We start from the raw sequence: 24882 nt of genomic DNA, 5'->3' as shown, positions 1-24882 counted from the left end.
GAGTAGGCATTCAGCCAGATTAGAGACTGAGTAGTTCCAGTATGCGATAATTATATAATTAAGTTTCTCTGGGTGTATAGTAGATGCAGTCTGCTTGTTTTAGGTTTCTTATACAATTATTTGGGTCAGCTGGATCACATGAGCACATAACATGATCATTTACAATTTGTAAGAAGTACAGGAGAAAGCATCCCCTGTTCTGTGTTTCAGACCATATGTGATTATTCCTCAGGACCAACCATATTTCTGGCCATGTTACTAGTTCCAGATACTGAATGGTTACCATAAATGAACAGACCTACAAACTGAATATGTTTGCCAAAGGCATGAATTGCGTTGGTTAATCAAAGAGGTTTCTGTCCTGCTAATATTGCTATAGTTGTGAGCTATTCTTAAAACATGATAAATGCTCCTAAAATTCACTGCTTTTTAAAATCTTGTATTTATCCATAAATAGGTCTTGAAATGTTGCTAAATGTCACAAGCTCTCTGAATTCTAATAGCATGAAAAGTAGGAAGGTCATGGTTTTTCTGTGGTGGCTGTTCTGGGTATAGGCCTTGTAGATGAAAAACTTCTGTCTCATCAACCGTGTTCTTGTGAGTGAAGGATAGTTGAAATGAGACTCATTCAAAATATGTGCCAGGAAAGGCCTCTTGCGTCTGGTGATCAAACAGCAGGTAATTTCTCTTGAACCGCTTTAGCAGGATGTTAGATTTCTTCTCCTGTATCGAAACTGCGATCCGTCTACATGCTTCACTTGCCACGTGGAGATCAGTGCAAATAGTCTTCATGCCTTGGCTACAATGGCAGAGTCGTTCGGCCTTATATTGTGCCATTGCCTACTTCAGTCAGGAGCATGTGACAGAGCAGTATAAATGGATTATGTCTAGTGATGGCCTTCTGTGTTGCAAGCTCTGCTGGACACTTCAGCTGGGATATGGAGTGCCAACTACACACAGGCGATTTCAATGAACAAGCTATGGAGCATACAAGGCGTTCACAACTCTGTGTTGGCTTTGTAGTGCTATTGTAGAGGCAGCACAGGTGTCTGCAAGGGAGTAGGGTGCTTAGCCTTTCCCTTGCCACTTGATCCCCCCCCTCCCTTTACACTGGTCGCCTGTCCCTTCAATTTCCCCTATTGTTTTCTCTCAGTCAAGACTTTGAGATTGGATGAAGCCCATCTGAGGTGGATCGGTAGGAGTCTGAGGAATATTTCTGAGGAAAATTAGCAGGTGCAAGAAGAGTCAAACTTTCTTTCTGCTCATTCTTCCCTCCCATTCCTCACAGTATTCAAAGTACACACTTACTGATAGAACATTGTTCCCTTCTTACTAGGCAGACTATTAGGACAAACCCCAAAAAAGATTTACTTAAAAGATATGATCTGAACCAAGCTCCTCTCAACACTAAAACACTCCATTTATTGACCTGGGTAAGTAAGAAGGAAGTTGAAAATTTTCATCAGAATTGACACAATAAAGCACCTGCCATTCTCTGTGTGCAGCACAGTGTCTCACCCCTTTCCGCATTTATTTTCCCCTGTTCTCTCTTAAATCCAATACATAAAAATCAGCAGGCATTTATGTTTATGCCGTAGTTCCATCAAAGTCAAAGGTCATTAACTTGAGTGGCTTGGGCTTCAGCCCATTTTACATAAATGACACTTAATTTTTGTGTATGTGCATTTTCTGCGTTTGTTAACAGAAGAAAGTACATGAAATGAAATGGGTATTTCATTTTAAAACAGCTTTCTTCCACTGTCTGCATTCATAAGTGATGCATTTCAGAATAAAAGGGGTTCTTAGTGTCACTTATGAAAACATTGAAAAGATGGTCTTCAATCTCTACATCATTTATTTGTTAGGAATTACACTGAATTTAACTAATCATCCATGTGAACTTTAGGATCTGACTCTATGGGCATCTGCATATTTGTCTAATGCCTGTGCCATCACTGAATTCAAAAACATCAGAACCAGAATGCATTTCATTTCTTTTCTGCTTAGTGGGTGACTCAACCTCCTTTTGTGTCTGGATGAAGTTAATTTGTAGTTTTTAGGATCTTGATAGTTTCCCTATGTTTATTTTTGATTAAATATTCTTATTTGTTGATTATTTAATTGTTTGTTTGGGTGAAGATTGCATTCTTATACTGGGAGAAAAGCTGCTTGATGCCATAGAGGCTGAGTCCAAAAGAAATTAACTGCTCCGCTGCACAGATTGGGACTGGGGAGTTTTGCTGAGAGAGTGGTCCCACTCATACACAGCTAATTTAATAAAAGGTTTGAGGATTCTGTGTGGTGAGATCCTGCATTCATTTAAAATTATTACACATGCAGAGAGCCTTTTTGTCTGTGGAAACATTTGAGTTTTTAAAATTTAGTTTAAAATATGAAATTATTTGATCTTCTCTTGCCCTAGGCCTCTAACAGAGGTAAGATAGATAGGAGGACTACATTTAACTGGATAATGTTTAAACTAAATGCAGAATCTCCCATTTGTGCCTTTGCTGACCATGGTTTGCTATACAAAGATTATATCAAGATATCGAGGGGAAATGCCCCCCCCCCTTTAGGCAGCTGTACTAGTATAAATCTTGCACAGGCAACAGTTCTGATTAGATGATATTTAGACTGGCATAGCTTAACCTATTCAGTTGTGATTAGATCAGAATGTAAGTTTTGTTTTGATCTTTAAAAAGAGAAGAATAATTTCCTGAAAAGAGGAACTGAAAAATAAGGATTGGTGTTGGTACATCATCATCTTTTATCAATTCACAGGTAATGTATGGGAAAATATGCCACTTAGTAGCACCTCGCCAACTGAGAATGGGGTAACAGAACTTAATTTCAGTTTTTGAAAATGCAGTATTATCTGTTTCACAGTGTCTGGACAAAAGCAGGATTTTTTTAAAAAAAACGTTACATCTTGGCACACTAGATATGCAAATGCCAGAATACACTAAAACCACATTTAATTGGACCCACTTGCCAACTTCTTGAACACAGCTTGGATTATTTCACTGGAGGCTGCTTCTGTTAAAAGCTGGGGGAGGAGGAAGTGGCACGCTGTCAAAACTTCAGATTTTTTTTCCTTCGCACTAGAAGTACAATTATACTAAGAGCCAAGTTTGGAGGTATTTTACTATATTTAATAATTATTATTGCTGATATTGTAAACATATGCATTGAAAGGGATTTCAAGCAGAATAAAACCATATCCGAAACATGGTGTCAGCTTCATTTTCTCTGCTCTGGTTTATCTGTCACTCACTGTGGGACTCACTGAAGCCAGGTATGTTGCTCCAGAGTATAGGCTGCATGAGTTGACACTTGAGGGTTAAGTAAGGATCAGGATTTAGTCTTCACAGCCATCTGAGATTATCTTCTGTCTGGTGGCCAATTAAAACAAGCTATTTAAAATAATATATATAATTGAGTAAGACGCAGGCTGACGCAGCGGAGAGAAAATGCGCACCAACAGTGTTTGGAGGCTTGAGCTGTCTGTCAGAAGCTTCCCTAGCTTCCATTGGCCGTGTAGCCTAACTCCCACCTCAGAACACACACACACCCCAACTAGCCAGGGCTGGAGGGAAACAGTGGAAGGCTGGCACCGGCAGTTCATCACCACTCGCCTCGGCCGGATTTTCCCCCCACTTTATCGCATGCCTGTTTTCTCCCCTCCCCCACCTGCCCACCCACCCCCGCTTTCAAAGACCCCTCGGAGCCCTACAGGCTTCCGGGGAAAGCAGGCGACGGGCAGCGGCAGCTGCGCTGAGCCAACCCCCGCCGTCCCTTTTTCCCCACTACCCCTTTCCTCACTCTCTCTTTTTTCCCCAATCTCACTTCATTCTTTCCCTCTCTCACTTTCTCCCTTCATCCCCATCGCTTTGACTTCTTCCCCCCTCCCTCCCTGTCTGTCTGTCTTACTGACTGACTGTCTATGTCTCCCCCCTGACCTTCCTTCCTTCCTTCCTTCCTTCCTTCCTTCCTTCCTTCCTTCCTTCCTCCAAACTCCTCTATCTATCCATCTACCTATCTATCTACCACCCACCCAACCTACCTTTCTAGGGCCCATTGTCTTCATCCACAATGGGCTTTGCTCCCTAGTTTAAAATAATTTAGAAAGACTCTGAAACATTCAGAAATAAACACAAATTTTAGGCCTCATCAGTGGTTTCATATGACCATGATCCACACATCTGCTCATCAAACCATCCATTCCACCCGAGGTATTAACTGTCTCATACACTTCGTGGTAAATTATCATTTGGTAAATATTTCCTTGTATCCCTCCTGTGTTAGTCCATCAATTAACACATGCTGGATCAGGTTTAATGACTGTACCAAATTTTTGAAGTCTTTTTTAAAATTAACATGGAAGCACAACTTGTGTCTTCCATAGTTTCATGCAACTTTTATAGTTAAACTGCTGTTACTCCTATACTATTCCTTAACTTGAAAGGACTGTATCCCATATAATGAATATGCCTTGTCATGGTACCCCATAGTCAAACCTGATAGGCTATGTGATGACATCAGTCAGGGCAAAGAAAGGGGGATTGCACAGGACACTGGGTCAGTGCTTGTTGTCTAATCACTACACTGATGATTTGTTTGTTTTTGCTTACTAGTGCTGTACAGCAAGACTTCTATCTAACTTCTTGAGATGTTCTTGTCAAACTAGTAGGAGCTGAATGAAGTGGGCGCACATTTCAGTTTGCATATTATTAAAAGTAATACCACTCATTTCAATGGGATATGAATTCAGACACATGTCCCCAACTATATTCCACACCAACTTGTTATCTCTGCATAACATGGTAAGGGAGCATTAGTGCAGTTGCCTTGGAACCAGGGATATGTTCCCTCTTCCCTCCACACCACCACTTTATGAATTTGTACCCTTTTGCAAAGTAGTGGGAAGATTTTTAAATGGAACGGGGAGTGTTTCACAGGGGGGCAAAAGTGCAAAAGGTGCCTCCTGTTTCACAACTCAGCTTAGTACTAATCACAGTCATGCTAATATTTGCAACAACTGAAGACCATGTTTTTAATTTTCCTTTGTTAAGTCCCTAGATATCCATGAAGTGGACATATAACACATGATTGTTACTATATGTTAATAGGCCTTGTGCGGGTGGGTTGCATTTCGCCAGTGCTGTGGAGTTTACATCAGCCTTGCCTTGCAGGCTCAGTTTAAGATGCTGGTTTTGACTTAGCTTTAAACTGTTCAGGCCCTTAATATTTTAAGAAACTGACTCTTCCTGTGATATATGTTTTAATACTGTGATTTTAAATTCTAAACTGCCTCAAGCAAGACTCTGAAAAGGTAGAATAGAAATGTTCTAAATTAATATATATGTTTTAATCTCCCAAACCAACAGCAAGTGTCTTCTTGGAGCTCAAATGTTCTCCAGATCCTCATGCTGGGCTGGGGAACACAGAGATGTCAGAGATGTCTTTTAAGCTGCTCTACAGTTGTGTGCATAGACCTCTTCCACTCTTGGTTAATTATGTCTGAGCATCATTTGGAAGAGTTGCATGACTCTATTTGGGCCAATATTTCAGAAGCTTGGGCTAACTTAGAATTAAGAACATGCTTTAGTTGAGATCTCTTAAGATATTATGCATTTCAGGTTTGATTTTGGCTCCACCCCTTGTCATGTTGCTTTTTTGTAAGCAAGATTAATTATTACAATGCTTTCATCTTTACTTTGTTGCTTGCAGCGGCTTTCAAGATTTAACAAAGAGATCATCTTAATGTGACTGGCAAGGCACTCAAGACCATTTATGTGTCGCATGCTGTGTGCAAACCTTCTAATCTTTCTCACCTTCCAAACTGCTCTGCAATTTGAGTGGCATTGCTCCCTTGCACCAAGAAGTTTTCTCAGATTTCCTACTTTGCTGTGTCACCCCATTGTCGTGCCCGATAGAAATGTGCACTGGCATCTTACCAGAAACAGATGAAGAGACTGAAACAAACAAACAAAACACGCACACACGAAACAAAACTGTTTCATAGTTTTTAGAACTGAACTAGTTTCCCATTCTGTACTTGTTATCCTTACCCCTAAATTTGTCTCCCCTCTTTCTTGGTGGTCTATCCCCTCTCATTAGAAATCTGCTGCTGCAAGCTGTGGCAAAGGTTACTTGAGGACATCAGCACAGCATTCCTTGGAGCAATAAGCATGCAGTTATTGGGAGATTTCCACCACATCAGACCAATCACATTTCATCTTTAAAAAAAATCTATTTAGGTAATGCTGAACTGTCACTTTTCTCTAAGACAAGTAGGTGGAAGGTTATCATGAGCAATAGAAATGGTATAATTTGGATGAGCTGTCAAACCATAAGGATATGCTAAAAATCTAACAGGAGTCCAGTGACGCCTTAAAGACTCACACAGTTTATTCTAGCATAAGCTCTTGTGAATCAGATGCCTGAAGTGTTGATCCTTTAGTGAGGTACATTTATACTAAAAGCTGCAAACAGCAGAAAGGTGGGGGAGAGGAGAGATGTTATAAAGATCCAAGATCCAATAAATCCACTAAGTGTGGGTGAGGACCATTCCCAACGGCTGGCGGATAGGCAAGGAAGAATTAAAATAAATTCTTAAACTTTAGAGACAATTTTGGAGTCCAATATTTTGTAATTTTAACACATTATATAATGTAATGAAAGCATTATATTCATTAATGTCATTTTGAAATCGGTGGCCCTTCCCCCACTATCAAACTATGGATTGTGAGCCCTTGCAAGAATCTCTCTCTTGCATGTTCCTTTGTGTAGTGCCATAAACTTTTGCACGTGGGAGTTGTTCATTTGTGGAAGGACTGTTCTACACGTACTAAAATGCTATGTCATAGAACTGAAGCTAAATCAAAAGATGTTCTTCCACTTATACAACAGTTTGTACACTGTCTTGCATTAGCAGAAATATTGGTCTGGATCCAAAGAACTATGAGCAGAAGTAAAATAACCATTGGTGCTCTGAAACAAATGCTTGCACAAGAGCTCATGCAATAGGTTTGATACAAGTAGGTTTTATACCAGTTCTTATATTTCTGCTAATGCAAGACAGTGTACAAACTGTTGTATAAGTGGAAGAACATCTTTTGATCTAGTTTCAGTTCTATGACACAGCATTCTAGTACGTGTAGAACAGTCCTTCCACAAATGAACAACTCCCACGTGCAAAAGAACAGTTTTGTATCCAACCCATCATTAATTAGTAAGAATACAATTTTAAAAAACCCATTCTGTCCTGGGAAATAGGGGTTGTGCTCTAAGTTAGTAGTTCTCTTGGTCTTATCCTACTCTGTAGCTTTTGTACTTATACTACAACAGGTGTCCATAGCATCTTAAGTGGGGCAGAACTTTCCTGCTTGCTACCACAAGCAAGGATGAACCTCTTGTAGTAGCTCCTGCCTCTTAGCAATTCTACAGTGGTGTTACAATTTCACAGGCCTTAGAACAGAGTGCAAGGAGCAGTGGCTCTACTTCTCCAGTCTATTCTCCTTCACCCAGAAGAATGCTCACATGGGACTTCCATTCCGTGGTGATGCAGCAATGTCCTTGAGGTCAGCTTCCGGTGCCACAGCAAATGGACACTGGCTTTCCTTACACCACAGCCAGAAACTCTACAATGTAATGATCCTAGTTTTACATGTTTGTGCTCTCCACTTCTCTGAGCAGTTCCGGGGCGGCACTGCCTGGGTTGGTATTCCAGTAGAGCGCACAGAAGGCTTACAGCATATTTGTAATCTTTGCTTTATTTACAAGTATACAAGTAGAGCACCTACAGAGAAGCAAATCTCCTACCCCACTCAAGAGACAGAGAGAATTTGTAGCCTGAGGTGCTTCAGCCAGCTCACAGCTCTCTCTGCTTCTCTATGCAGCTGTTTGGAACACAAAACTACTGTTCCCTCATGTGCACATATCTGTCCCCTCTTCTCAGTTAGCAGAGGTCACTTCCTCCAAATTCTGTTGGAACATTAATAGCACTAGTAGGGGATAATCTCCTAATAATTATTACCCAATGAGGAATATTAAGATACTTTTGCTATTGCCCCTGGCTTCTACCAGATGTGAGAGACTTCAGCCTGGGACCCTGGAAAGCTGCTGCCAGTCTAAGAAGACAGCACTGACCTTGATGGACTGATGGTCTGATTCAAGATGAGGCAGCTTCATGTGATCATGTGATGTGTCACTTTAATTTAAGCCCATCATTATATGACCTACTCGCAATAAGCTGACATCAGACTCGTGATACTCTACATGCATAGAACTCATATTACTCTTAAGTAATGTTTGAAAGCACCGTAGTAAAAAAAAAATGTTTGTGTACCAGCTGGACTTGAGACAATGGTGTCCACTAAGTATATTCAAAATAACACTTGCACAGTCACTGCAGTAATTCATTTAGCTAGCTAGGAAACTAGTTTAAAAAATGACGAGTGTAATTCATCCAAAGTAAAACTCCTTGAATGCTTCATTAAGTTCATTGGGAATAAAAAGCACGTGCTTAAATTTCTTGCCTGGAACACCCTGTGGATGGGGCTGCCATGAGCTGATTATTGTGACGCGATGGCACATTCTTCTTCTTCTGAATTTCTACCACTGAAATCAATGAGTCTTAACTTTGGTCCATGTTCTTATTGGTTTACATTCTATTTATTCCAAAATGAACTTGCATAGTGTGGGTACACTACATATTTGGACTATTAGCACTAGGCTAAAGGATTTTGTCTTTGACCAACTGATAATTTGGATAATTTATAGTTGAAGTTTTGATTCTGTACAGCTCTAAAGCATCTAAATATTTCAAATGTTGGCATGCAGATCACAGTTAAATTTTAAGAAACCTTTAAGGTTATTTATAAGGTTGAAAATATATTGAAGGCATTGCTTCAGATCTATAAATATCTTGTTTAATATAAGATTGGGGCTGGGAAATAAATCTGCAGATTCCTAAAGGGTGTTAACCAGCCAGATGGAGAAGGGATGTAGAGTGGCATAGTGAGAATTAACTAGAAGTAATGGGAATTCTGGTTATAAGGTTGTTTTTAAACTTTATATCTTACTCCAGTTCACACAACATCAGTTCTTCACCCAGAAAGGAGATGTAAAGCAGTGGATAAAAAAAAAACTGAATCAGAGATAAAATTTTAAATTCTAGTTATTCTTGGATGGCCTTGGCCAGTCCCCCCCCCTTTATCTTCAATTCAACCTCTGTACAGTGAGAATAGTTATATGCTTCACCAAGGTGGGAGAATAGATGACAGTTGTAAAATATAATTAAAGTGAAGCTGACATTCAGTGTCAAATGAAGTTTTTTTCTCTTGGATTATGAAAGTGTTAGTGCATGTGCTGTTGGAACTAAGTCTGTGTTAATAGGAAAACAGGCTGCTATGGTTTCTCAGCTTGAGGTAATGAGTAGTTCAGGCTTGCAGTGACTCGTGCTTGCTGTTTAGAAGACTTATCAGGGGGATTCCAATATGTTCTCCACAGTGTTTTACTACCACTGTGTCAGATCATGGACCTCACAGGGACTGTTCCTTGTTCTTAGCCATAATATGTTCACTAGCATTTATTTGAGTGATCATTCTGTAAATTGAATTATATTTGTTTGTATTACAAGGATTTTGTTAGGAGAGGCATTTGGGCACAATACTGTGGAATGGGGTAGTGAAGGAGGCCACTGCTTTCACCAACGCAATGTTTGAATTATACCTGAAAACAAATCACTGGTCTATCAGCAACAATTTTGACAGAACAGCCCAGCAGCTGTATGGAAGAGGACTATTTGGATATCAACCATGGTTGTCTACACAGCTGGGGTCACATTACAGATCAGTGAGCCAAAGTATCTAAGCAATACATTTGGATCCTTGTCCTTTTATATAGTAGCCACATGTGTCAGAAGCATAGGTTTTCTAGAAACTGAAATTCATTGGATCAGGAGTGGGCAACCTTTTTGATCCAAGTGTCAATACCTCAGAACAGAGACCTGTGAAGATGGGGAAAAGACAAGGACTGTATTTGGACAGACATGCTGGGAGTAGGCCAAGCCCCAGTGGTTGACAGCACCTAGGACTCTAGCCTCAGTTCCTTCGGCAGAGAACCAGCCTGCATGCCAACCAAAATAGTTGGGTATTGCCTAATTTTGAATAGGATTATAACATTTACACCAATATCCATAGTAAAGAACATTGGAGCTTTTTATTATATCCCTTTGGCAGTAATACTTGAACTTTTATTTTTTTAAAGAATTTTATTAGTTTATATAAACTAAAATACTTGAACTTTTATTGATGCTCTCTTAAAAGTCATATGAACTGCATTTTGACACAAGCAGTCTCCTTTTTCATGCTTTGTTCCTTCTCTTGGGCAGCTCATTAGATTTCTCATACACTTTTTTTTAGGTGTACATTGAAGACTTAAATTTGCATTTTTAGATGCACAAATATGGAAGTGGCAAGCAGGTGCTCATTTGCAAAGACAGGTATTACACACATGACAGAACAGGTTATAACTATGGGTACATTTGGTAGGAAATCCATGAAATAACTTAAGTGTATAATGACTGGGCTGAATCTGTCACCATGCCTCCAAGCCTGGACTGTGGCAATATTGTGGGGCATCTTTTCACTATGCTGTACTGGAGAAAAAGCTGTGACTTTTTGTGCTTCACTCAGCCTTAATAACTGTATGGACATATCCTTGGGAACTGAGTGGAAGCTTCAGCTAATGTAGACTGCAGTGGCCAACTCCTGACGCACTCTTAGTCTTGTTATGAGAGCAACATAACTTTTTTTGCATGGTTTAGAGTAAATTGCTAAGTGAATAAATTGTAAAATTAGAGTAAATTGTAAATTGAAGAGATAGAAAGATGCAAATAAAAAGGGCCAGTGATTAACATGTACCATGTGCTTGCAAAAAGCCCCCCCAGTGAGTGGAATATGTACGCTCGTATAAACACATACAAATTTTAAATGAATTCTTATGCCCTGGAGGGTAAATCTGGTGTGACTCTAAAGGAGGTCTCTGCAAACATTTGCCAGTTAAATAGCTGTATGAAGTTGGCATTTACTGCAGAGGACAGTGGCTTGCCTTTTCCATGTCACTCTTGGCGTCTTCTTTTGTTGGCTTTCTGACTAATGTCACCTGGCTATGCCATGCAAGCGCTGCAGCGCTGAAGAGGAAGTTTAGTAGCCAAGGTGGTTTGAATATACAAGCTGATAATGCTGAAATAACTATAAATGGGAACAATGCTGTTGTAATGCTCTGAAAGGATTTTCAGCAGTGCCACTGGCTAAAAATTGCTGTAAATATGTTCCTGGAGGTTGTTTGCTCAGTACCTTAGGGAAATTGTTCTCTGGAAATAGCAAAGGGTCAAAAGAGGTCCAGCAACCACAGATACTGAGCAGTAACTGACAGTTAATTTTAAAAATGAAATAGGCGCTAAGGCTACAGTATGCCCAGAAGCTAGATCTTTTTGACCTGAACACAATATATTCCATTCACAGGTGGGCTAGATCAGGCTAAATTTATTTAGGAACAGAGGATATCCAAATCCATACATTCAGAGACACTTTTCATTTATTCCATTTATTGTTTTTTGCTTGTTTGTTTTGTTTTGCTCCGAGCTTTTAGCATTAAAATAGGTTCTTCAGCTGAGCTATGGTAAGGCTTGGCTCAGATTAGTCCTTATACAGAAAGTGAACACTACAATCCCTGCACATAATTTAATTTTAGTGTAGGTGAGGTGAATATATTTTCAGAAACCACTTCAGTACTGAATGGAAAGTTTAATCTGGGTTTAATTTTTCTTGGTGGTTGTAGCCAAGGAAAGCAGAGAGAAACATCTGATTCACCTTCCCCCTACAAATCTGGAGACAGAACCTGATATTTTCTCATGCTGTCGACAGATATCATTGTTTTTAGAGAAGAATGAGAGAAAGTTCCCTTTTAATGCTTGCAGTAACAGGAACCATGATCTTGCAATAACTGTACCAATATAATGAAGAGTGTTTTTATTTTGTAAATTCCTAACTGTATCTCCTGCTTTTACCCCACCCCCCTTCCCCAATACAGTAGGCTGGTAAATTGACTAGGCCACATTTCAAGCAGCTGCAGGTCTAATCAATTTTACTCTAAAGTAGGCCTGCCAGCTCTGGGTTGGGAAATTCCTGGAGATTTTGGGAGTGGAGCTGAGGAGGCCGTGGTTTGGGGAGGGACTTCAACGGGGCACGATGCCAGAGTTCACCCTCCAAAGCAGCCACTTTCTCCAGGTGAACTGATCTCTGTCATCTGGCAACCAGTTGTAATAGTGGGAGATCTACAGCTGCCACCTGGAGGTTCGGTACCCATCTCTAAAGGGATAGTCCTGATGCAGTGAGTAAGACCATCTGCTCCCCCCCCCCCCAAAAAAAACCCAGATGAACTCGAAGATGTTTGTTCTAGTGCTGGAGAGTGGGAGTGTAAAGCATTACAAATGGATTACAAAAATTGTTCTGGAAAAGGAAGGATATTGTTTTGGGATCTAAGTACATGCATACATTATCTCTTTCTTTCCTTTTTAAAAATATCTGTACTTATCTCTGTCTATCATCTATCATCTAGCTATCACCTATCAATCTATCTAATCTATCCTGCTTCCCTCTCCCACTGAAAGCCACTGTGCCCCTCCCCATCTCGTTCCCAGTGGTCAGTAGAACCTCTCAAACACGTTAAGGGGCCCACTGGGGGTCTGCAGTGGGAAGTGGAATAGATGGAAATGGCTTTCCCTTCTTCTGTAGATGGAAGTGTGCTGTCTTTGAAAATGCATGGTTGGATACAAACCAACATGTGTATATTTGAGTATGTGCAAATATATTGTGTTTCAAAACCCCAGTAGGTACCCACACAATTATATTAAAATAAATATGGCTTTCATTCTAACTATTTTTCACTGACAGAAGTTAGTTCTGCTAGCAGAAGGTGAAAAGCAATTGCCACCAGTTCTCCCCTCACCCTACACACTACCATGCTGTTCCCAGGGATCTACTAATCTCTGCGGGCAGGGTTTGGGGTGGGGGGGGCATGAAGGCTGCAGTGTGGGGAAGATCAGAAAGTTCCCTTCTGCGTGCACAGATATGCTTGGCTGCACCACTGTGGGGGGTTAGTTTTAGCTTTTCTGGGGTACAGCTTGAAGTGCTTCCCCAACCTCCTTGGCAAGAGATAGTGGTGAGATGAAAGAAATAAACACATATGACTGGGGGAAATTAGGGCACCACAGCACCATCGCCAGTTTTTGAAAAACCTGCTGCCTGTATGGAACTGTAGATAAGGAGCAATTTTATCATGCTGAATCTTTATATTGAACAATCACATGAGCATTATGGCCTTTTGAGTTGGGTTTAGACATTACATGAAATGCCGACAAATACACAGGTCAGGCATCTGGTTAGCCATGCGTCCTTCTAAATTGTTTTAGAAAGATTCAGTTTCTCTGACTTGTGAAACCACATCCTGGGAAACAGTCAGAATGTGACTGTGTATGGACACTTGTTTCAATAATGCAGAAGTGGTCTGATGTCAGATTACCTGACAGCAATTAAGATTACGATATTTATTTTGGTACAGGTTGAAAATAATCTCTGCTGCTTCCCCATCTCTTGCCCCAGATGATAACACAAAGATGTTAGTCTTCAGTTTGGATACTTTCTGACAGCCATATTCAAAACACAAATACGTAAATACAAGTGGGGGATCCACAAGGACTTGCAATGGGCATTTCATTCCCTCCTCCCCCACTATTTCCTCTTTCCTTTTCCTGAAAGCCTTTCATAGCCTTCCCCTGCTTTCTCCCCTTCTTTCTACCCACCAGCCAAACTACTTTTATCTGCCCCCACCTTCAGCTTTTTCTCCTTCCCTCCCCCGTAGGGTTGCCAGGTGCTTCTCAGCTGCCGGCAGGGAGCTCCAGGCTGCTCCCTGGGATCCTCAGGCAACCCTACTCCCCTGGCAGCTTCTCCCCAGAAAAAAACTCTGGCTGAGTTGTGTGGTGCCAGTTGCCAGGCCGGGTCCAGCTGTGTGGTGGGGTACCTTCAAGGAGTTGCAGTGGGCACCTCACTTTTGCCTGTATCCCCCTTTCCATTTCCTCTGGCAGACTCCATATCGTCTTCCTTTCCCTGCATCCTTCCCTTCTTCCTACCCACCTACCTTTTATGTACCCCCCCTCAATCCTCAGCTATATTTATTATTTATTTGCTTCATTTTGTCAGCTATGCTGCCATGATAATTCAGGAGGCCAGAGGCTTCCCCTTTCTCTGTACTAATTACTGCTGCATTCCTTCTGTGCTTCATCTCTGCTGTAACGCTGTTATCTCTAAGATGTGCAGGTGGTGTAGTGTCTGGCGCTAAGGGAAAACCGTGGGAGCGCTATCGGTTCCCAGCTTCGACTTTAACGGTCTGGGGCTCCTTCTCCCGCACGCGGGAATATGGCTAATTGGCCTATGGAAGAGGTGTGTGCATACGAATGCCCTATATCCCATTATGCTTGTAAGGGCAATGCCATTCTTAACAGTGCTTCTGTTAATGCATTTATAGCTCTTCAATAAAGTATAACCTTTCTGATAAGCGTGTACTCCGTTGTTGGCTGTGGAACCTGACACATTTATACCCTGCCTTTATCCACAATCAGGACCCAAAGCAGATTACAGAATTCTCCTGTCCTCCATTTTATCCTCAATACAACATTTTATCCTACCTGTCAGGTAGGTTAGACTGAATATGTGATACCTAAACTCCCCCAACAAGCTTCCATGGCAGAGTAGGGATTTGAACCTGGGTCTGCCAGTTCCTAGTCTAACAACTACACCACACAGGGTTTTGTGAGGTAGCGGCTGTTGAACAGTAGCAAGCAACCAGGCCTGGGTAAGTCATTCTAGTTACATGGTATCAAGTCGTCTAGTGGTTGCTGGTGGGCCAGGCTACAATGAGTCCTCTCTCAAAGGCCAAAATGGTCCTGGAAAGGGCCCTACTCTCTCTCTGCCTTTTACCAACATAAACTAAGGGTTGAAGGCTGGAAATAACATTGTAGTTAGCCTACAACAGCCACCAAGGACATTTGTTTCATAAAGCTACAGGCACTGCTTCTAAAAATTTGGAGATTTTTAAACAACAACGACAATGATGATGAAGAATCTTCGCAGTCAGATATTTTGACTGGTAGATGAAGTTCTGTAGTTCAAGATCTATCCAAGTTCTTGGGAACTGCAGGTGTATTTTCGCAGGATTCTTCCTGTTCCAAGCAACACTGTCTTCTGGAGCTGACATGGTGTTATTTCCTCAATGCCCAGAATGTCCAGGTGTTTCTTGAGACCTCTAGGCACTGCTCCAAAGGCTCCAGTGACAATTAGCATGATGGTAACCTTCATCTCCCAGAGACACTCTAACTCTGTTTGTAGGTCTTGATATTTTGTGATCTTCTCCTGTTCTTTCTTTTCTGTTCTGCTGTCTCCTGCAATTGCAATGACAATTATTCAAAGCCTATTTATATTTTTTTCCTATAATTGTTATATGGGGGGTGTTATGCTCCAGGTGTTCATCTGTTTGCAATCAGAAGTCCCAAAGAATCTGTTTCATCATTCTTATTTATTGATTTATTTCTCGAATTTATACCCCACCCTCCCAGCCAAGGCTGGCTCAGGGCGGCTTACATAAAATCAGCATATATTTACAATGTAACAATTAAAACATTTAAAACAATGCTAAAACCAGTTAACAGTAACACAGTAGGTGCTAGTTTTGTTGTTGCTAGGTCAACAATGACTACCATATTAGCTCTTTCTTCTCATAACTGGCTCCTAGGTCTACTTTCAGGTCTTTCAGGCGGCTGGCACAGGCTGATATTATAGATTCCAGAGACAACAGGGCTTCCTATCCTTCAACTACTAGTTGTTAATGATGTTTAACAGTGGCGGCAGCTCCAAAAGCCTGGTGGAAGAGCTCCATGATCTTGTCTGGTTTGTGCTCCCATGAATTTCTGGCTGATGATAAACCAGGGGTCCTCAAACTACGGCCCGTGGGCCACATGCGGCCCACCGAAAACATTTATCCGGCCCGCCGGGTGTTTTTGCTGCCGCCGCCTGTCCTGCTTAGCAGCCGACTCGTCCTGGGCCCGCAGTGTGCATGTGTGGAATGTGCACCGCACTCAGGGCCCAAGTCAATCAGGGCTCAAGTCAATCAGCACATGATGTGGTCCTCTTCTCAGTTCCGTGCCGCGTGGCTTTGTGGGGGGCGGTGGGATGGTCGGCTAGTTCCGCCCCTTCCAGGTATTTTCACTATTAACTTTATTCTCTACGTCTTTCAAATATTGCCCATGCAAGTGCTTTTGTTTCCAATTACCAAAGTGAGTTTTGATTGCAATTTGTTGTTGTTGTTGTTGTTATTGTTGTGAATTTTCACAATCAGATATTTGACTGGTAGATGGAGTTGTGCAATTCAAGATCTAGCCAAGTTCTTGGGAACTGCAGATGTATTTTTGCAGGATTCTTGCAGTCCCAAGAAATACTGTCTTCTGGAGCCGAGCTGGTCTTATTTGTTTAATACCCAGAATCTCCAGGTGTTCTTGAAACTTCTAGGTGCTGCTCCAAGGGCTCCAATGACAACTGGCATGATGGTAACCTCCTTCTCTTAGAGGCACTCTAACATCATCATCATCAGTTGTCACAGTCAGCTATTTGACTGGTAGATGGTGATTTGTAATTTCAGATCTAGCCAAGTTCTTGGGAACTGCAGATGTATCTTCACAGGATTCTTGCTGTTACAAACAATACTGTCTTCTGGAGCTGAAGATAGTTGAATGTCCAGCATGTCTAAGTGTTACTTGAGACTTCTATGCACTGCATCAAGTGCTCCAAGACAAGTGGCACGATCATGGTAAGCTTCTTCTCCCAGAGGCACTTTAACTTTATTTGTCTGTCTTGGTATTTCATGGTCTTCTCCTGTTCTTTCTTTTCTATTCTGCTGTCTCTTGGGATTGCAGTGTCAATGGTCCAAACCCTATTTCTAAATTTTTTCTACAGTTGTGATACTGGGGGTGTTAAGCTCCGGATGTTTATCAGTTTGCAGTCAGAAGTCCCAAAGAATCCTTGTTTCATCATTCTCGATGATCTTGTCTGGTTTGTGCTCCCATGAATTTCTGACTGATGGTAAGCTATACTCCTTACAAAGATGATGATTATATTTCAGATTTTTCTGCAAACCTGGGGCTCTTTTACAGCTTTGTAGAATGATCTGTCTTGCTGCCCAGAGACTCAGTCTCTGGATTTAAGTATCCACACTGAGAATTAGATGTATTGATAATATTGATAGTAAAGCTGCTGTGAGTCTAAATAAAAGAGCTGTTACTTTTTCCTGGCTGTACACTACTGAACAAGCTTCCTCTCAGGGTTAACTCAGCTGTGGGAGTTGCCCAGCTTTCCTATGTTTTAGGACCAGTTCCTCTATCATTAGCTACTGAAGGGCAGTGTCCAAAGATTTTCCCTAGACTACTTTAGTTGTTAATAGGCCCCAGCCACACATGCTGGAAAATGCAGGGGGGAGGCGTGGCTATTTGCGCTGTTGCATTCTGATCCGCCATTATGCGATCAGACGCAACAACGGTGCACTGGGATTTTGTCCTTCGGCACACGCTGAAAAGAGGACAGCCAGAGGGAATAGGTGCACACTGGCGCAATCACACCGAATGAATCTGTCTGCAGCCCGTGGCAAATCATTTGCTAGTAGATCTTTGCAGGTACTTTTAACTGCGCATATTTGGCGGCACACCACGGGTTGGCCATGGGTGCACTATGCTTGCCAGATGTTGCGGTGTGGTCGCACCTTGAAAATCCACCTAGCATTCTTGCCTTTCACACAGCAAATTCTCCATGTGACCGGGGCCATAGAAAGTGTTCTTGTATGTCTGGTGGGCCTTTTTATCTCCTTAGGAGGACTTTTTAAAAGAATGCAGACATCAACTTCTCAAGGCCATTAATGTTTTAAGAGAGATTGCAAGGCTTGGGGGCTAAGGTTGTTATAGTTAAACAGGGTATTGGTATTACTTGTACTTGAATCTTAAGGAAAGATGGAGATGTGGTTTGTTTTAGGAGTTAAATGATTAAATATTTTAAACTGATTAGATAACTTCTTTTAAAGAAAGCATCTAATGCTGTAATCCTAAGAATGATTTTCTGTGAGCAACCCCTATAGAATAAAAAGGGAGTTATTCTGAGTAGGCCTGCTCAGGATTGTTCCTTATTATATTTAAACAAATGTAAATAATGTGATTACAATTGACAACTACATTAAGCTGTCATGGAAAGGTGGCAAAAATTAAAAATACATCAAAGATAATCATTTGAGGCTTCCAAACTAAGGAAACAGTTTTCCCTTTAATTGTGAAATCAAACTTAATATAAAATTATTTTGGCTAGCTTTGGATACAGACCAGAAGAGCAAGCCATCTTTTAAGATTCATTTTCATCACACTTGGCACAGCTGGTGCCTCTGTGAGACCAGCACTGTGCTGAGCTCTTGTAGAGTCCCATGTTAAGTCTCAGAATTTTCCTTCTAATCAACCCCACTGAATAATGAAGGGAGGGGGATAAATGATAAGTTACCATGAACACCTTTTTTGATTGATCAATTAAGGCGTGCAGCTCAGCTGACTACTTGCAAGCTTTGATATCTACATGGCTCTCAGTGTAATGCAATCTGTCTCCTCCCAGACTTAGGGCTTGGCAAGACTCAGAGCTGCACTTCTACCTATGGCTTTAAAAGAAAGATGGGTCTGGGGCAGGGATGCACTCGCAGTGTCACGGGATGCCAGATTGTTTCTAATACTCTCTGCAGACTGAAATCTTCTGGCAGTCATGGTCTGTCTTACAAAATTATTCAGCAGAGACATTTCTTATAACTCCTGAAAAGATCAGACTAATTAAGCTAAGCTGCCGGCCAAGGGAAGCCGGGAAGGAGGCTTGCATCTTACAGCTTTTTTAATGGTATCGAAAGGAAGGTGTGCTTGGAAGGAAACAGACAACCTCTGGCAACCTTGTTCAGTGGTGGGAAAGCTCTTTGGAACAAACAACAACAACAAACCCCAAGAGAGTTCCCCGCTCTCCTCTCCTTGCTCCTTCTATCTAAGTGCAGCTGCTGAAAAGTCTATTCTGCAGGCCTTATTGCTTATGCAGTTTGCCCGATAACAGATGTAAAGGAGGTAAGTAATGGGACTATTCGGCTTAACCTTTCCTCTTGAACAGCAGCCCCCAAAGTAGCACAGCATGGTTATCTTTACAGTATGCTGTGGGGGAGGAGGAAGGAAGGACTCTGGCCCTGTCTGCCTGTGCTAATTGATGGCTTCTGCTGCAGCTTTTCACACTTTAAAAAAACGGAACAAATGTTTTTATTTATAAGTGCAAAAGAGAAAAAAGCCAAAGCAAATTAACAGCTTCCTTAGAGTGTCAAACTAAAGCTTTAAAAAAAAAGAAAGAAAGAAGAAAACTATCTTCAAAATGTTTGGAGTCAAAGGCCTTAAATACATTTACAGAAAAGCAAAAAGGTACAGGAGAAACTTTTCCAAGGGGGGGGGGAATGGCAGGAAAGGGAACTGTACACAAAGCCAAACTTCATTTTCAGTTCAGCTGACAATTTAGGAAGGACCAATATGTGATCAAATTGTGTGTGTGTGTACACGCATGCAAGCTTGTTTTGTTGGTCACCTGTAAGTATTTATTTCCTGCCTCATAAGATAGTACTAACATTTCTGGATTTAGAAGAGAATGATGGCTGCAACTTTGCATTTTCTTTTGTATTTTCATGTGTACCTAAAAATGTATGCAATTGCAGTAATTCATAGTAAAATATTTACATAGTTAACTGAGACTGATTTCACACAAGAGCTGTGCCGCGGTTGTGCCTCCCTTTGCCCCGCTTCTATTGGTCAATTTCCCACTTGAAGCCGCACGGTCGTATTTTGACCCGCGGCTTCGCCCAATTTCCCCCGCAGTTTCGTGATCCTCAAAAAAACAGGATCACGAAACCGCGGGGGAAATCAGGCAAAGCCGTGGGTCAAAATGTGGCTGCGCAACTTCGAGTGGGAAATTGACCAATAGAAGCGGGGCAAAGGGAGGCGCGACTGCGATGCAGCTCTTGTGTGAAATTGGTTTGAGTCTAAATACAGATGATTGTATTTATTTTCCAGGTTACTTCATATATCCCACTCTTCTTGCTAAAGTGGATTACAAAAGGTGGATCCAATAAACAATGCAATAAGACTAGGATTACAGTCAGGCCCCAAAAAACCCAAAACCACTGTCTATACGATAATGCAGAGAGTGGATTACAAATGATTTCTCTTAAGGAGTTTAAAGGTAAAGGTAAAGGTTCCCTTGCTCAAAAGCCAGTCGAGTCCGACTCTAGGGTTGCGGTGCTCATCTCCGTTTCAAAGCCGAAGAGCCAGCGCTGTCCGAAGACGTTTCCCTGGTCATGTGGCCGGCATGACTAAACACAAAGGCGCACGGAACGCTGTTACCTTCCCACCGAAGTGGTACCTATTTATCTACTTGCAATTGCTTGCTTTCGAACTGCTAGGTTGGCAGGAGCTGGAACTAGAGACGGGAGCTCACTCCATCATGCGGCAACCCGGGTCTCGAACTGCTGAACTACCGACCTTCCACAGCGTGCAGTTCAGCATCTTAACCACTTGAGCCACCGGTTTACATACTGATTAAATCACATGGGGGATAAGACTGAGCTCTGTGAAACCCCACAGGACAAGTCATACACTGATGAGAACTGGTCTCCAGCCCTTTGAATCCTGTTCATAGTGAATGATTTAAACCAATCAAAAGCACATCCTTAATCCCACCACTTCCAACCACCTCAGCATGGTCCACCATATCAGAAGTGTCACTGCTGCTCTTCAGTTTTTGAGAATTTATAGACTTAGACTTTGGAATCAACAGGTGCCAAAATACCTTAAACAACTGAGCTGGCTGCAAGCTAGTTACACTGTGTATGTGGGTGGGGGGGATTTGCTGCCTTACTGAACTCACTTTGCAGGAGCCCATAGTGCCTTGGGCAGTAACTGAAAAGGCAAAAATTAGTTTCCTGCCACCAGCAATTGTTGAATATTATCCAATTAGTTTCCTGCCACCAGCAATTGTTGAATATTATCCAATAAGTAACATACTTCCAACACATGCCTTGGAGCATCCATTCATCCATGTGAGCATACACCCCATCAGAGTTCAAGGCTACCAGTCCTCCACATCATTAAAAATGTTAATTATTTCTTTAAAAAAATAAATAAAAGAGTATACCCAAACATTTTTGCTATCTACTCTAGACAATTTCACTTTTTGTTATGGGCTATGGGGAAGAAGCACCTTCAAATGCTGTATCAGAGCTATTGCCAAAGTAGCCCTGTTTAGATCCCATTAAAATTGTTCCAGTGGTTCTCAAAAGTTAACTCAGAAACTCAGAATATAGCCAGGAACTTATTAATGATGTTGTTCCATTGTTACTGGTGGTACAACAGTGGCAAACTCCTTGGCTGGAAAGGAACTTATTCTGTGCTGACTCCATGGTTCCATTACTAATTTTTCTTTCTCTGGGACCAACATGTCAACAACTGAATAGTCCACTCCAAAGCACTCAAGTGTCAATTGGGTATTTTTAGACTACACTTTTGGATTGATTTTTTTTGCTACAACAGAGATGGTCCATATAGGCCTCTAGAGCAATCCTCTCTGATTCCTCATGTCCGTATCATACTTTCAAATTAGTGGTCTTAACCAAGTTTGCCCACAGTGTTCATTTGGAAACTATCACTAAAAATATGTTTGCAAAAGGCGTGTGTGAAATATTTCCGTTTCCTGTTGTATCTCTCTCTTTGAACTTTATGTATAGTACCCTGGCTGAGAAAGAATCAGTGTGACAATACATGGTATTTAAAATAAATACATCGTCCAGAAGGAAAAAAAGCAATGTCAATTGGCTTCCTGACTGATTTTTTTGGAAGAGCTGTTTCCTTGGCTTCACTTCACAGATGAACTCTCCCAAATGCATTTGATCCCTAAGTATGAAACCCTTGTATATAATGGTGCCAACCTACTGTAGAGTCTGACTACCCAAGAGGTTTGGTAAGAGAAAAACCAGACTTGTGGTCCCCAGACAACTATCACAAGAATAGAGTTGCCCCTACAGATGTTGGTTGTCCCTGTGCAGAAAGTGCTGCTAATTAGAAATAGCTAACTCTATCCACAGCTTGTATAGATAGTATTTATATTTTTTTCTCTAGAGTTGTGAAATATATGGAAGTATGATGTCAGAATCTGAGAGTGCCTCTTTCATATGACAAGATGTAATCAATAAACCATGTGCCACATGTAGTTATTGTGCATGTCAACTTCTACTTCCCATGTTGCTCTGACTGCAAGTGTTTGTGTTGTACCTTTCCACCTCTAAAGCGTTGATTCTGAAGTTGTTATTTTGGGCTCATAGTAACTGCAAGAAAAATCACATTCCAAATGTTTCTGTCAAAAGGAGGAAATGTAATAAGCAAGTCAACAGAGAATTCCACTTGTCAAACATCACTTGCTTGCATCTATGGCTTTTGTTATGCAACCTTGTGTTCGGGTAAGTTGTGTGAAGTAAACAGAAAATTGAATTCCTAGTAACAGATCCTTTGTACCCATCATGGAATTCTGGTCATGTCGACCGGAGCCTTAAGCCGAATTACATTCCCCTCCCCTTGTGCAATCTTACTGTTGTCACTTACAAATCATTTGGATTTTTTCCCCCGTTCTGTATGAAGCCACCAGATTGAGGGTGGGTTTTTTTTTCCAATGGACAGCGTGGCGGATAAGAGACAGTATCCGTAAAGAAGAGTTTGACATTAAAAAAATTCACACACTTCTGAAATTGACTGTCAAATCACTTCACATCTGTACCTAAAGCAAACAGACATAATGCTAACAGCTTGCTAGAACTCAAAAATGCCACCCACTAATCAGTCCACCTGTGGAATTCTCAGTCCATCTTGCAAACCGTGGAGCTGACTGCCAAGAAGCTTGACAAGAAAATGTATATTAGGCTGCTGAGGAAGAAGGAAAACGGAGTGTGGTGTGCTGTGGTATAAACAAAATGCACTTGGCGTTAGACGAGTAAATGTATCTCTTGAATTCAACTTGTGATATGTTAATCTGGCTTCAGACTGTGTCATTTGTGAATGCAGCTGACATTTCCTAAGGTCAGGCAATCTCAAATGGTCTCATGGAAACTTGTAGATTAGTAGGTTCTGGTCCAGGTTGGGAGTTGGGTGACAAGATAAGAGTGGGGTTCATCCTTCCATCTCACCCAGTTTTGCCTGTCAGAACTCTTCTTCCTTGTGGGTGTTAGCCCGGGTGTGTGTGTGTGTGTGTGTACATCCATCTTTAGCAGTGTGGGGGGCAGCATCAGTTTCATTCAACGAAAGGACACTGGGAAAAAGAAAACCTCCTCTTCACAGATGCTACTAATTTTTTTAACTCTGGGAGTCTCCAGTCACAGGTCACTCAGTATCTTGTTGCTTTAGACTGTGAAACATTGACGTATATACTCAAGGTCTATAGGTTTGGATTCATAAGATCACGTTTTTAAAAAACATGTCCAAGCCATTAAATGCAAAAATGTAATGTGGAAATTAGTTGTCTGTGTAATGCGTGCAAATCGCGAATGGTACCTGACAGCAATTTAGGATGTTCTTTTGAATCTATCCAGGGGAAGTTAGGATTCTAACCTAAAGCCGTCATGTCCTGTGACCAATGGACTATGATGGGTTTGGCTAATAATTAGCTTGAATTGGCCTTGACCTATTTGATGTACAACCAAGGAACATAAGAAAAGCTAGATGGTCCATAAGGATCTGGAATCTTTCTCTAGCCTTGGGAGTACAGCACCCAGAGTTTGGTTGAGGGGCAGAGAGAAAGCTAGAAACAGTCACTGCTGGAACTTGGGCAGGGAGATCTGCAACTGCAGGAGTAGTTGCTGTAAATAAACCAGACATTGTAAAGACACCTCAAGTGTTCAATTCTTTCTCTCATCAAAGGAAAAATAAACTTGCAGCACTGCTCACAGACTTCCTCACTACTCAGGGAAGTGAGAAGCACCTACCAATCTTTTAGAAACTGCTTCTCCCTAGATGGGTCCTCTGTGCTGGTTATAGTAAATGTTGCGTCAGACCCTGTTCTGCATACCTTCACTGCATGTGGTAAAAATGTCACAAACAAGGAGCAGGGCCTTTACAGCAGTAGCCCAAAGACTTCCAACTAACTTTTATCTTGAAGCTAGAACTTGCACTTCCCCCAAGGCTTGTTGAAAGAGCTGGAAGACCAGTTTGCTTCAGAAGGTTTCTGGCTGCTATGGCAAGCTGAATCCGGTTCAGATTTTATCTGTAACTGTTCAGTTTTGATGATCTTTTTATTTTTGATATTTTATGTTTAATTAGTATTTTAAATGGCTTCAATCTGCTTAGTATGCTCTGTGCATGGGAAATGCAGTCCATAAATATTTTACTTAAATAAGGTATCTATATAACTTAGCAGTCATGTGTCTCATTAAAGCATACATGCAAAACTTCACTACTTGATTGACAACTTAAATGGCATTACAAAGGTTTGGAAGAATTAGTAATGGGATTGACAGGTTGGTCCTGAATGTAGCTTAGGTTTTGCCACAAAGTCTGTTTGATTAAAAAAAAAAAAACTCATTGCCATAATGTAATTCTACATGTGACTAAACTCACATTATGTGCTTTATTTTTCTTACATTTCACTCTTTTTTACATCTGATTTTTCGCAGTATCTCTGCTAA

This window comes from Gekko japonicus, unplaced genomic scaffold, assembly GCF_001447785.1.
Source record: "Gekko japonicus isolate JY-2015 unplaced genomic scaffold, Gekko_japonicus_V1.1 scaffold26, whole genome shotgun sequence".
NCBI lineage: Eukaryota > Metazoa > Chordata > Lepidosauria > Squamata > Gekkonidae > Gekko > Gekko japonicus.
The sequence above is the reverse complement of the archived record's forward strand: the minus strand, read 5'-3'. Positions refer to the sequence as shown.